Source organism: Macaca thibetana, chromosome 5 (assembly GCF_024542745.1).
Source record: "Macaca thibetana thibetana isolate TM-01 chromosome 5, ASM2454274v1, whole genome shotgun sequence".
Taxonomy (NCBI): Eukaryota; Metazoa; Chordata; class Mammalia; order Primates; family Cercopithecidae; genus Macaca; species Macaca thibetana.
Genome location: NC_065582.1, coordinates 16,333,528 through 16,346,738, shown reverse-complemented (window position 1 = coordinate 16,346,738; position 13,211 = coordinate 16,333,528). Strand labels below are relative to the sequence as shown.

General features: G+C 39.8%; 1 pseudogene across 1 annotated transcript; it reads left to right on the top strand.

The window, feature by feature from the left end:
* Positions 1-382: 382 nt before the first annotated feature.
* On the top strand, positions 383-1,231 carry LOC126955651 (DNA-directed RNA polymerase III subunit RPC10-like; annotated as a pseudogene). The gene has a single exon (XR_007726012.1). The product of XR_007726012.1 is annotated as a DNA-directed RNA polymerase III subunit RPC10-like (transcript).
* Positions 1,232-13,211: the final 11,980 nt, after the last annotated feature.

The following is a 13,211-nucleotide window of genomic DNA, read 5'->3' as shown; positions in this document are numbered from 1 at the left end:
AGTTCAAAGACAAAGTATCTTGTTACTACTGTTATGCATTTCTCAACCAATGTTCATGATTGGTTTTGGCAAATGAAGATATTTGTGACTGGAAACACATTGTCAATTAAAAGAATGTGAAATGTTACATGCATATAACATTAGCAAATATTAGAACTGAAAATTAGAAGACTGAGTAAATGACAAACAATTGATATTTTTGGCAAAGAAGTAAATATAGAACAAAATACAAAATATTGTTATAATATTCTTAAAAGAATATTGAAAGATAACATGTGTATAATATTTGGAAAAACACAATGAGGTTTATTGTAGCATTAATATTTATTTTAAAAAATAAAAACTTTTTAGATCTCGTGAAATATTTTCCAATTTGGTAATAGAATGGCTGAACACGTAGTATGAATTCAAAATAATGAAAAATACGACTTCTCTCTGGGATGGAGAATTCAAATTAGATCATTAATTTATTGGATAGGCTGAGCGGCAGTGGGAGCTGCCGGTGGTTGGCGCCTGCGGAGTTCCAGACCATGCTGCTGTTCTGCCCCGGCTGCGGGAACGGGCTGATCGTGGAGGAGGGACAACGCTGCCACCGCTTCGCCTGCAACAGGTGCCCCTACGTGCACAACATCACCCGCAAGGTAACAATCGGAAGTACCCAAAACTGAAAGAAGTGGATGATGTGCTTGGTGGAGCAGCTGCCTGCGAGAATGTTGACTCTACTGCAGAGCCATGTCCCAAATGCGAACATCCTCGTGCTTACTTCATGGAGCTTCAGACCCGCTCTGCAGATGAGCCGATGACCACCTTCTACAAGTGCTGCAGTGCTCGGCGTGGACACCGCTGGAGGGATTAGGGCCAGGATGGCCCAGCTGCCTTAGCGTATGCTTACCTTGTCCCTCGGCGTAGATGCTTAGCTGGCAGTATGAATCGTGTGTCCTGAGGGTCTTTGCTGGTGTGGTGGAAAGATAAACCTTTTGAGGTGAAGAGCTGGGGGGTCAGGAAATGTGATCTATCTGCCAGTCAGAGTGGATGAAGTCACGAATATCTGGGAGTTTTTCTGTGTGGGGAGGAGACAGAGACCCATAACTAAATACGCTCTGTTTAAAGTCCTGTTCTTTCATCTTCCATATTTATTGGCAGTTGACATTCCCTTACTCCCAATCAACACTCTTAAACATTTGTACTGTTTGCAAAACTTAACCCTAAATATTTAACTGTTACTTGTAAACTTGTGTAATTCATTATTTATTTTAATCACAATTCTGAGTATTTCATTAAAATGAAAGTTCTAAAAAAAAAAATTTATTGGATAAGAAAGTAGGGGAAGAAAAAACATAAAATGTAAATATTATTCGATTTTACTGGATTTCAAAAGTCACATTGAGACACTCTTCAAAAAAAAGGAAATTGTGGTTTTTAGTAGAAAATGAATTATGACTTTAATTATGAATATGTACTATCCATGTTGCTTCCTGATAATAATATTAACCAAAGATAATGACCATCTGCACTCCAAATGTGTGTGGCTACTTCGGTTTCAAAGGGATTTAAATAAAAAAATAAATAAATACCTTTAGAAAAAATGATTTTTCTAAATTGCAAGGAACTGCACATGATATATACAACATTTCATTAAAATACATGGAAATTACAAGGAGAAATGAAAATGTTTCATTGTCTCTACAGGAAAAGATTCATGTCCAAATATTCTCCAAACTAAATTTAATAGACTTTTTTTGGCCATTAGAAAGCAGGTTATCATTTCAACTGAAGAGAGATTAGGACAAATTGAACAGCACTGCTGTTTTCAGTTCTCTTTATAAACCCCCAGATATACACAATAAAAATTAAATTCAGTTTTCTTTGCTATTTTGTCAACTTTCAGTCATCTAGAAACTGTAGCTTTACATATATTTTTCAATTTTGAAAAAAATTTAATTATTTTGAGTACATCGTAAGTGTTTATGTTCATTAGGTACATGTGACGTTCTGATACAACATGCAACTGTAATGATCACATCAGGGTAATAAGGTCTCCATCACCTCAAGCATTTATCATTTCTTTGTGTTAGAAACATTTCAATTGGAATATATTAAATATCTTTTATTATTATTATTAATTATTATTATTTTGAGACGAAGTTTCATTGTCACCCAGGTTGGAGTGCAGTGGCTTGATTTCGGCTCACTGCAACCTCTGCCTCCCAAGTTCAAGTGATTCTTTTGCCTCAGCCTCGTGAGTAGCAGGGATTACAGACACTTGCCACCACCACGCCCGGCTAATTTTTGTATTTTTAGTAGAGATGGGGTTTCACAATGTTGGCCAGGCTGCTCTCAAACTCCTGAACTCAGGTGATCCTCACACCTCAGCCTCCCAAAGTGCTGGGATTACAGGAGTGAGCCACTGTGCCCGGCCAAATATTTTCATTTTCATTTTATTTATTTATTTATTTATTTATTTATTTATTTATTTATTTTGAGATAGAGTCTCGCTGTGTCGCCCAGGCTGGAGTGCAGTGGTATGATCTTGGCTCACTGCAACTTCCACCTCCTGGGTTCAAGTGATTCTCCTGCCTCAGCCTCCTTAGTAGCTGGGACCATAGGCGCCTGCCACCATGCCTCGCTAATTTTTGTATTTTTAGTATAGAAGGGGTTTCACTATGTTGGCCAGGCTGCTCTTGAACTCCGGACTTGTGATCCACCCGCCTTGGCCTCCCAAAGTGCTGGGATTACAGGCGTGAGCCACTGCGCCTGGCCCGAAATATTTTTTAAAAACAGGTTGTTAGCTTGTGGAAAATGTAAATATCTAGACACCTGTGCTTCCATTGGGAGTCTTACTCCCAGCCTCTCGGTGTCGGGGCTGGCCTCACTTTCTTCATGGGTTATCATGAGGGACATCGGATGGGAGAAAATGTGAAAGCACATTGACTGTACATGAGGCGACTTTCTGTTAGCCTTCTCTCTACTACTGCTACATTTCAAAGAGGTCTTTGGTTGCTGTTTTTAGGAAGTGGGGCTATTGCTTCACACTCCAACTGTTTAGTATTTTCTTTTTAATTTGATGACTTCAGTTTTCCAATCTGAAAAAGATGCTTTGGTTTGAATGAACCTATGTAAGTAGGCTTCTCCTGTTGAAGATTCAAAGAAATTTCCTTTTTTTTTTTTTTTTTAATTCTACATGCTTCTAGGGAGAAATGTCTTCCCATCTAGAAATATCAACAGTCTATCACTATCCAGACCTATTAAATTGAACGATTGATTGCAACAAAGGCTATGCTGTTATATTTAAGCAGTTATTACATATCTCATATGCCAAAATTGTTAAAAATAACAAAGGCCTACTATCTTGAATGTGGGAAACCAAATCCTTTTTTTAAAGGCGTGATTAATTGTGTGAGTTTGAAACCCTTAAGTAGGTGTGGTAAGCTGTATTCTGTGGGAACTTTCTCAGTATGTGTGCAACTATGTAAACAAAAAGTTAAAATGCAGCTAACACTTTCCCTGGCATTTATTAGCATAGCAAAGAAAGCAGAAACCAACCAATTTTTACATAAAAAGACAGTAGAAAGCTGTGTCTGCTTGCATTACTGTTCGATCTGTGGGTGCCAACTATACGCATAGAAACAATTTTTATTTATAGGCCTATCACCAAAATGTGTTCTTCATTAATTCATATTTTTCTCAGCCTCACATTACTTCTTGAACTCATCCAGGTAGTTTTTAAAAGCTAAGGGTAATTTAAAACTGAGCAAATTCATGTGTACCGCATTTTTCAGTGTTTAAGAATAATTGAATGGAAACGTCCTTACCATTCATTCAATATTTTGTTAATTTGTTTACCTTTAATGAACCTGAGGAATACCACAATGTGAACGTGGCTGGATCTTTTGAGTTAAAATCCACACTGGGAAAGAAATAGACCTTGAACATCTTGCCAAAGGTATTTAGAAATCTATTTCTCACAAGATTAAAGCTGAAAGTCCAAAGTAACTGCAGTTTATTCCAGCAATACAGTTCAGTGAAATGCTGTTCTATCAAACATTTCCTCATATATGACACTCATTAAAATAGAAAAGACCTCGTCTGAAGGCTTGTAAAGTGACGTTTCTTCCATATAATATTTTCCTGCATGTAATGTTCAAAAATTGTAGTGCCCTGGAAAACATTACAAAGGATTTTCCTTGTAGATCTGTACTTGTTGTTAAATTTCTTTTGGGCTGTCCTTCTGGTGGGTGTTTCATAGCCTTTTATAGATTTGGTCTATATATAATAGGAAAAAAGCCCCGTTCATTTGATTTTAAATAGTATCCATAGGAAGCAGCAGGAGAAAGTTTGCATTCCTGGGTGAAGGTCCTTGAGCACTTTTTTTTTTTTTTTTTTTTTTTTTTTTTTTTTGTTTCAGATGGAGTTTCGCTCTTGTTGCCCAGGCTGGAGTGCAGTGGCATGATCTTGGCCACTGCAACCTCTGCCTCCCGGGTTCAAGCATTTCTCCTGCCTCAGCCTCTAGAGTAGCTAGATTACAGTCATGCGCCACTGTGCCCGGCTAATTTTGTATTTTTATTAGAGATGGAGTTTTGTCGTGTTGGTCAGGCTGGTCTCGAACCCTTGACCTCAGATAATCCACCTGCCTCGGCCTCCCAAAGTGTTGGGATTACAGGCATGAGCCACTGCAGCTGGCTGAGCCCATGTTTTATTCCAATAAAGGTTCAGTCATGCCTTTTCATTTTTTGCCCAGTGAAGTGTGTCACCTGTGCTGTTCTCTGCAACTAAAGGACGGATAAATTGTTGTTTGTGAATTAAAGTGGCCCTCTCAATCTGGAGAGTGACTTTACCTATGTGCGTTTTTTTTTTTTTAACACTGCATTAATCAGAAAGCCTCCATTTAAAAAAGGTAACTGACTTGGATTGCAATAGTGTAATTTACCAGTACCCATTATTCAACAGCCTAGCAAATGGTGATTAGATGATTAAGGCAGTTTTCTACTTCACCATAAGGCTGTTAAGTTCCTAGTAACAGTTTTCTAGTGTGCAGTGTATAGGTTATATACAATGAAGTTCATGCAGACATAATCTACCTTCTACTTCTGCATATTATGTATGTTTTAAGCAAGTGTGAATCCAAAAGCGCCTTCTTATTCACTCAATCATTTATTGAAAAAAAATTTGGAGCATCTACTACATGCCACCAGGTTTAAGAGTTGACACTGTCCTCATCTTTCCAAATTTGCAGACATGGAATGAGGGCTTACAATAGATTGTGATGAAAGTTGACATCAGTGAAAGCACAAGATGTTACGGGGAAAAAGACCAAAGGGATCTGACCTACTTTATGGAGCCAGGAAAGGCACTACAGGGTAGATGTGGTGGGTGGCATTTAATCTGAAACCTGAAGGTTGACAGGGACAAGCTAAGGGAATGCGTATGTTGAAAATTGAGAAGATTCTCAGACAGAGGGAAGAGCACTTGCAAAGTCTCAGAGGTCAGAGAGAATGTGGTGTGTTCAAGGAACCAGCAATTTGAGGCCAGCTTTGAGGTAGAGAAAAAGAGAGCATGATGACAGGCTGTATGTCTCTTCCTACCATGTTTCAGGCTAAGCAAATTATTTTTAATGTTAGCTAAGGTAAACCATAATAAAAAGGTCTGCTAAGCAAATTATGGAATACAGTTCAAATTTTCTCTAACGCTGCACATTCAGGGTTCGTTGCACAGGCAACCTTGCCAGGCCTAAAATCCAAATCTGCTCCTGGCAAGGAGAGATTTCTTTTCACGGTTTTTAACTGATCATCTGGGTGCCAAGAGGATTTTTCCCCAGCTGAAGGGTTGTGCAATTGAGTCTAAGTTGGGGTTTGGGGCATGGACACGCATTTGGAAATGGAAAACTTTCCTGTAGGATAACAGCTCTAAGTCTGCTGCTGTGCACTTGTGCTCCCCTCCAGGCAGGGAGGACATGCGCTGCTCAGGGTTCTGAGCTGACGCAAGCCTCTTACCTCAACCCTCTCCTCCTGTTGAGAGAACCCCGCTGGGTTCCACAGAGAAGAAGAGGATGTGACTCAAAGATTCTGGGTTTCCTTGGTTCCCTGGGCTGGGAGTCAGAGATAATGGAAGCCAGGTGTGTGATCTGCATGTATGCAGGTTTTTTTTTTTCCCCCCTTTTTCTTTCCAAAGCAGAGAAGGTGAGGGGTCATTGCTACTCCGGGAGAGAGCCCCCGAGGTGTCAACTGTGGCAGAGTGCTGGCGGCATCCACAGTGGGCGTGTCACTCAGGGTGGTGGTATCAGAGATGGTGGCAGAAAAATCTGTCAAGGCTCCCTGGGGATGGCTGCTGTGGATGGCAGCCCAGTGAGGAGAAGCCAGTGTCATCTCACCTCAAGGTCCTTCTTTCAGGGATCTTGCCAGGGAGTTCAGTTGGCAGGATGGCAGCAGCAGACACACAGGGTGGTTAATAACAACAAACAAAGGTAACATCTGCTGAAGGCTTCTACAAGCACAGATTTGAATACTGAGGCACAGAGAGGCTAAGAAACTTATTCAGATAAGCAACAGAGCTGGGACTTGAACACATAAGCACCCTGCAGGGTTTACCTCGTAAGTCATTTAGGACACAGGATGTTCCTTCACATGGTTCCTAAAGAGAGGCAAGTAAGAGAGACAACAAAAGGTTGCATTTTGATTGCATTGTCTAGTCTAGCCATTGGAAAAACATTTATCTCATGAGGTTCAGACTTTTATAGTTTAAAGAAAGGAAAGGAAAGAAATCGAATGGTCTCCCTTTGCAAAACCTCATACTGTCCTTTAATCATGTACATTGTGCTGTATGGTCTCGATGTCTTCCAAGCAGTTTGGAACTTAGGTTGAATTTTGTCAGTAGGAATCAGGTACACAGACTGCTGTAAAGGTCCTCTTGCCTGCAAAGGTCTCTACCACTGCCTGACAGTGGCTGAAATTCCAGTGTTAAATAATCATTCCTTTGAATATTCAAGTTTTACTTTACAGAATTCTCTCTTAAAATATAAACATCCCTTTAAAGGATAAATTTAAATCCCTCAAAAGGATGGCAAATATGTAACACCATATTCTGAAAAAGTTTCCATCGTATGTAGAAGGTTAAAGGGAGCAGGAAATGGATGATAAATAGGGAGACTGATTTGCCTGAGAAGGCGCCAGTGAAAAATTGCTTCTTGAAATCCCTGAATTTATGTGTTGCAGCCTGATGACATATTTTCATAAAATTGTGAGCAGCAATAAAGTTTTACTGGATGGATTCTTTTATTTCAGTGATTTTCCTCAGTGTTGACTGCTTAGTTATTTCAAGAAAAGCTAATTATTTAGAAACATTGCTACCCATATCAGTGTATGTTCATACATTAAAAAACTATTGTGTCTCAGATAATAATGAAAAGAGACCCTATTTTGAAATTTGCCTGAATAACTCTATTAGATCGCCACAAAGGAAATAGTATAACATCACAAAATAAATTATCTGTCTTTGAAGCAATCAAATGTCCCTTTTGGCTATGGTGGTGGTTGTGCATGGTGGTAGTGGTTGCATCTCTTCAGGAACCATATGGAGTATGGTGGAGTAGGTGTATGCCTATAGTGGAGGTTGGTAGATGTCTGAGGTTGATGTCGCATTTTCAACAACATTAAGTGGCCCTACTGAATGTATTACTCCTTCTTTTGTTGCATCTACTACTCTGATTGTCAAGTTATTGTTAAGAAAAAAATTACAATGAAGATTCTACAGCATAGGTAAGTACAAGCAAATCAGACCCAATGTGTGAGGAGCTATATTCTAGGAGAACTGATTAAAATGTGCAAACAAAACAATTATGAAAGAATCACAGCCTTGTTGAAAATAATGTATCATAAAAAAGTAAGACCCAGAGTAATTGTGCTCTAATGCAAAAAATGTCTGTTTTTGTACTGGCTTTATAGGTTCTACAAGAAGTGGTGAAAAAGCAGGGTAATGATAGCAGTGACCTTGCATTTCTTCTCCTATAAAAACAATGTAGACTGAAGAAACCTTTTGTACACCTCTCAGGGCTGAGTGAGAATCAAGAGAGTCTGTGTATGTGAAAGTCCTTCTGGCCTATCATGTGTGAGATATCATAATTACAAACTTTGTTCAGAAACATTTGGTGTGGGAGACAAAGGTTTGGGCCCTATCATGTCTACTCACGTTATCAGGAGACAGCGTTGCTAAGTGGACAGACATGGCTATCCGTGAAGTCCACAAGGTCCTTGAAATTTCATTAGAATACTCTTCTTTCCAATCTTTATTCAGATTCTCAGTCCACCCTAACCTCGAAGTGTTAAGAACCACTGTCTGGGAAGAGGTGTTTTCTGTATATTTTTCTAAATGATCTAATAGTAAAAGAAACAGCTTCACAGACAATTTTGTCTTACCAAAATTTCATCAATTCTTAGAATTTATGAAGCCCAGTTTAAAAACACAAGAGGATTTAACTCTATTGGGGACACAGTCCCTTTCACAGAGTCTCACCCATCAAGGCTGCATACCCTCAGGCAACTGATGCACCTTAGGTTTGAGTCAATGCTTCAAAGAATGTGCTGATTCCATGGCATGGCATGAAGTGTCTCAAAAATAATATTTGCATCACAGTGGACATGCTGCATGGACTTTGGCAAGTCCATATAGATTTTGGTGAAAGATGTATTTCATTAACTTTGCAAAATTATAAGAAAAATAAAACACAAAGAAAGGGCAGATTTTAGAGACTGAATTTGTAAAGTTCTCCCAAATGAAATATTTGCAGACACTTTAATGAGAAATTTGTGCTTGCTTTAGTTTATCGGGTTTAACATTTGAAATGACTACATGAGAGATTTGCTCAAGACTTGTAGATGAAAAAAAAATTTAAATGTTTCTTGATGAGAAACTTAATTCAAAATAGTTTGTTATCTAATCAAAAGATATATGAATTGAAATAATATTTTAGTGTATCTAATAAACTTCCCTTCCTTTCATTGAACATTTCTTATGAATTCCAAATCAAATGGAACAATTTTATATGAAGTATTTCAAACTCGTGAAACTGTAACTTTGGGAATGTGTATGTGTTGTTGAAGTAGTCCTCATGAAACTAGCATGGGCAACACCAGATTGACCACTGGCTACCAACAGGCACACGAACTCAACCTACATGAAGACTCAGTCAGGACCCACCCTGCACCCCCAAAACTGTTGAGCTTTCCAGGAGCCCCTGCCATGCCATCCTTTCCTGACTTTCTAGTTCCCACCCCTGACCAGCTCTTGGGCCCTATGCACTGAGTTCTCTGCCCTACAACTTTAGCACATGGGATACAAGCTTCATCACCTCCCTGGCCCTTGTTCAGAAAAGCTGCTCACCGTGAAGTGGACAGGCATGTGCTAGAACATCTTTCCTTGTTCCGAGGAGGGATAAGAAGCGCTTATCCCTCCTCGGTATAATGTTAATCCTGCTTGTTGTCTCTGGGGACATATTGGGAACATAACAAGGTGCCAATCCCAGATGAAGGGGCTTGATGCTAGCGTCTGTGTCTTGGGGGCTCTGAATACTCCAGGTCTTGTTCTGCTGCTGAGGGCTGAGGAGATCAATATCTCCACTCGAATGTCCTAGTAGTAAAGCTCTGGGCCAGGGTTTCTCAAACTTTGGTGTGTGTCAGGATCACCGTTAAGGCTTGTTGAAATAGATCACTGGGCCCCATCCCCAGTTTCTAATGGGTAGGCCTGGGGTGCTGCTGAAGAATCTGCATTTGTGAGAAGTGTCCAGGAAATGTTGATGCCACTGGTAGGGAAGAATACTTTGACAGCGACTGCTACAGAACATGGCATTTCTAAAAGGATTCAATGACAATTTCCACTTTCCTTTGATACATTTCTAAAATCAATCGTTTGAAACCTGTATCCCAAGAAAACGTGGTACATAGACACCATGGGACACTACACAGCCATAAAAAGGAACAAAATGATGTCCTCTGCGGCAGCATGGATGCAGCTGGAGGCCATTATTCTAAGTGAATCAATACAGAAACAAGAAACCAAATACCGCATGTTTTCACTTATAAGTGGAAGCCAAATACTGGGTACATATGGGCTTACAGATGGGAATAATAAACACTGAGGACTCCAAAAAAGAAGAGGGAGATGGGCAAGGGTGGAAAAACTACCTATTGGGTACGATGTTCACTATTTGGGTGAGGGGTTCAATTGAAGCCCAAATCTCAGCATCATGCAATATGTCCATGTAACAAAGTTGCACATGTACCCCTTGAATCTAAAATAAAATGAAAAAATCCCTGCATCCGTCTGTCTTCCAGAAATTTTTAGAGCACACAGAAGATTCTTGCCGTTCACAGATTTAAGATGTGAAGTTTCGAAACTATGAAAGCAACCCAAATAAAATAATGTTGAATTTCACTAAAACATGAATTTGAATTTTGTGTTACACAGCCACGATGTGGATATGGATTTATAGTCAAAAGCTGTTTGAGTGTATCTACTTAAATGCCAGTGTCAACAACTCAAACCAGCTTTGCTACTCATGACAATTGTATATTTTAAGTGAATAACTATATATTCTCATGCTAGGGTTACAAACTCAAATGTCAAATGGGTCCAGGAAGCAACTGCAAATGAGTGGAGTGATGTGGGTAGAGAATGGGTTGAACTGGTGGGCCTGTAACCATTTAGGAGCAGAAGCCTTACAGAGCTCCAGCTCATGGATGCCAGGTAGGAATGTGGACTGCTTTGCCATGTCTTCCAATTTTAAGAGAATCCAGAAATCCAGATTTTTACATGAAACCCCTTTCCCCTTTTAAGGTCAGTCTTCTGAACACCCAACAAAACACATTTACAAGCCAATTCTAAATTTGCTTTTATCATCAAATAACACTCTGCAATTTGAACATTAGTGAGGATTTTGGAAACGTAGCTTTTGAGAATGTCAAGTGTGCACTGTTCAATATTTTAAGAGTTTAGTTTGGTTTAAATATGTGATTGCCCTTTCGCAGAAGCTTTATTTTAATGAAGGAAAAGAAGCGTACTACGGAATTTCATTCTTGGGGCAGGCGATGGAGTAGGAGGTTCTTCACAGAATAACTAAAACAAACTTTAAAAAGTATGTATTCAATGCCACGAGTACAGAGCCCTGGGCCAAGCAGAGACTGTGCTCTCTCTGCTGTGCCTTATCATTATTCACATTCCTTTACCACCCTGAAAATCATTTTGGGAAACTAACCTCCAGTTGTTGAAAGCAGATATAATTTTCCTAAAATGAAACAATTTGCCAATAAAATATTTTTATCCAAGGACCAAAGTTGCTGTGTGATAGCCAAGGTGTTTATGGTCAACTCCCAATTATCCAGAACCAGGCTGTTGGATTTTCGTATTAATCCTCCTTTCCTTTGCATACCCTCTCATGATTGTATTGCTTGTACCGCTGCCATCATAAGCCTGGCAAATCGAATGATAGGATGTGGTTTTGCTAGCAATTCTTTTAAGAGTCAAGTTGAGAGGCTCTTGGAACCTACAACTTAATTTGAAGTTAGGGTTTTGGCATTTTTCATTTATACATTTTCCTGCCAATCCTGCTTTCATTTAAGTAGCTGAGGATGACTGGGAGTTATGTTTCTTCTCTTTCCAAAACACCCAGGATTTCTGGTGTTTTGCCTTGAATGGGAAAAAGCCCAATCTTTTTATAGGAGAAGTGAGAGAGGATAAACGCTGGATATCAGGGAGGGCTGAGCATCGGGCCAGCCAGCACATGGTGGGGCCAGGAAGCAATTTGAGAAGTCACTTCACAGTGCTGTGCTTAGTTTCCTCACGTAGAACTTGCACTCGATGGACAAAATTATAGATTGTCCCAAATGGGTCTGTGGAGCCCCAGCATTTCTGTCCGGGTGCCTCAGAGGACTGGGGAGCTGGGGCAGCAGATTATCTTTACCTCATCTACATTGCTTTTGTCTGCTTAAAAATGTATACCGGGCACAGTGGCTCAAACCTGTAATCCCAGCACTTTGGGAGGCCAAGGCAGGCGGATCACAAGGGCAGGAGATGGAGACCATCCTGGCTAACACAGTGAAACCCCGTCTCTACTAAAAATACAAAAATAAAAGTGTATACTATTAAATCGTTTCAAAACTCCAATTCTTAATGATCTTCTTAGAATATTTTAAGAAATCTGCATTTTGAGGGGAATGTTTGTGCTCCACTGCGATTCATACATGTATTTTTAAATTCAACTTATTTTATGGATCGATGGGTACACATGCAGATTTGTTACATGGTTAGATCGCATGATGCTGAGGCTTGGGGTCCAGGTAATCTCATCACCCAGACCATAAGCTTAGAACCTACCAGGTGATTCTTCAGCTCATGCTCCGCTCCCTCCCCTGTCTAGTGATCCCCAGTGTCTGTTGTTTCCATCTGTACAATTGTGTGTATTCAATATTTAGTTCCCACTTATAAGTGACAACATGAAGTATTTGGTTTTCCCTTCTTACTTTAGTTTGCTTAGGATAATGGCCTCCAGGTGCACTCATGTTGCTGTAAAGGGCAGGATTTCATTCTTTTTATGGTTGCATAGGGTTCCATGGTGGATATGTACTACCTTTTCTTTATCAAATCCCCGATTGATGTGCACCTAGATTGATTCCACATCTTTGCCATTGTTAATAGTGCTGCAATGAACATATGAGTGCATGTGTCTTTATGACAGAATAGAAATTCATATGTCGAAATCTAATCCCCAATCAGATGGACTTAAGAGGTGGGGAGGTGATGAGTCATGAGAGTGGAGCCCTCATGAATGGGATTAGCGCCCTTATGAAAGGGGCCCACGGGAGCTTATTTCCTCCTCCTTTCACATGAAGATGCAGCAAGAAGGCACTGTCTAGGAGGAACAGATATCAAATCTGCTGGTGTCTTGATTGTGAACTTCCCAGCCTCCAGAATGGTAAGAAATAATTTTCTGTTATTTGTAAATGATTCAATCTAAGGTACTTTGTTATAATAGCCCGAACAGACTAAGACAAAGTCTTATTCACTCACTGTGGAACTGCCATGCTCATATCTTCTGTGCACTGTTCTTATGCCATGTGTCTGATAGGAATGCCCCCACCGCTTGTTGATTAGCTAATTTCTATCCATTTTTAAGCTTTTGGTATATATGCCAGGTGTCTTCAATATGCAACAAGGGCTGGGTGTGG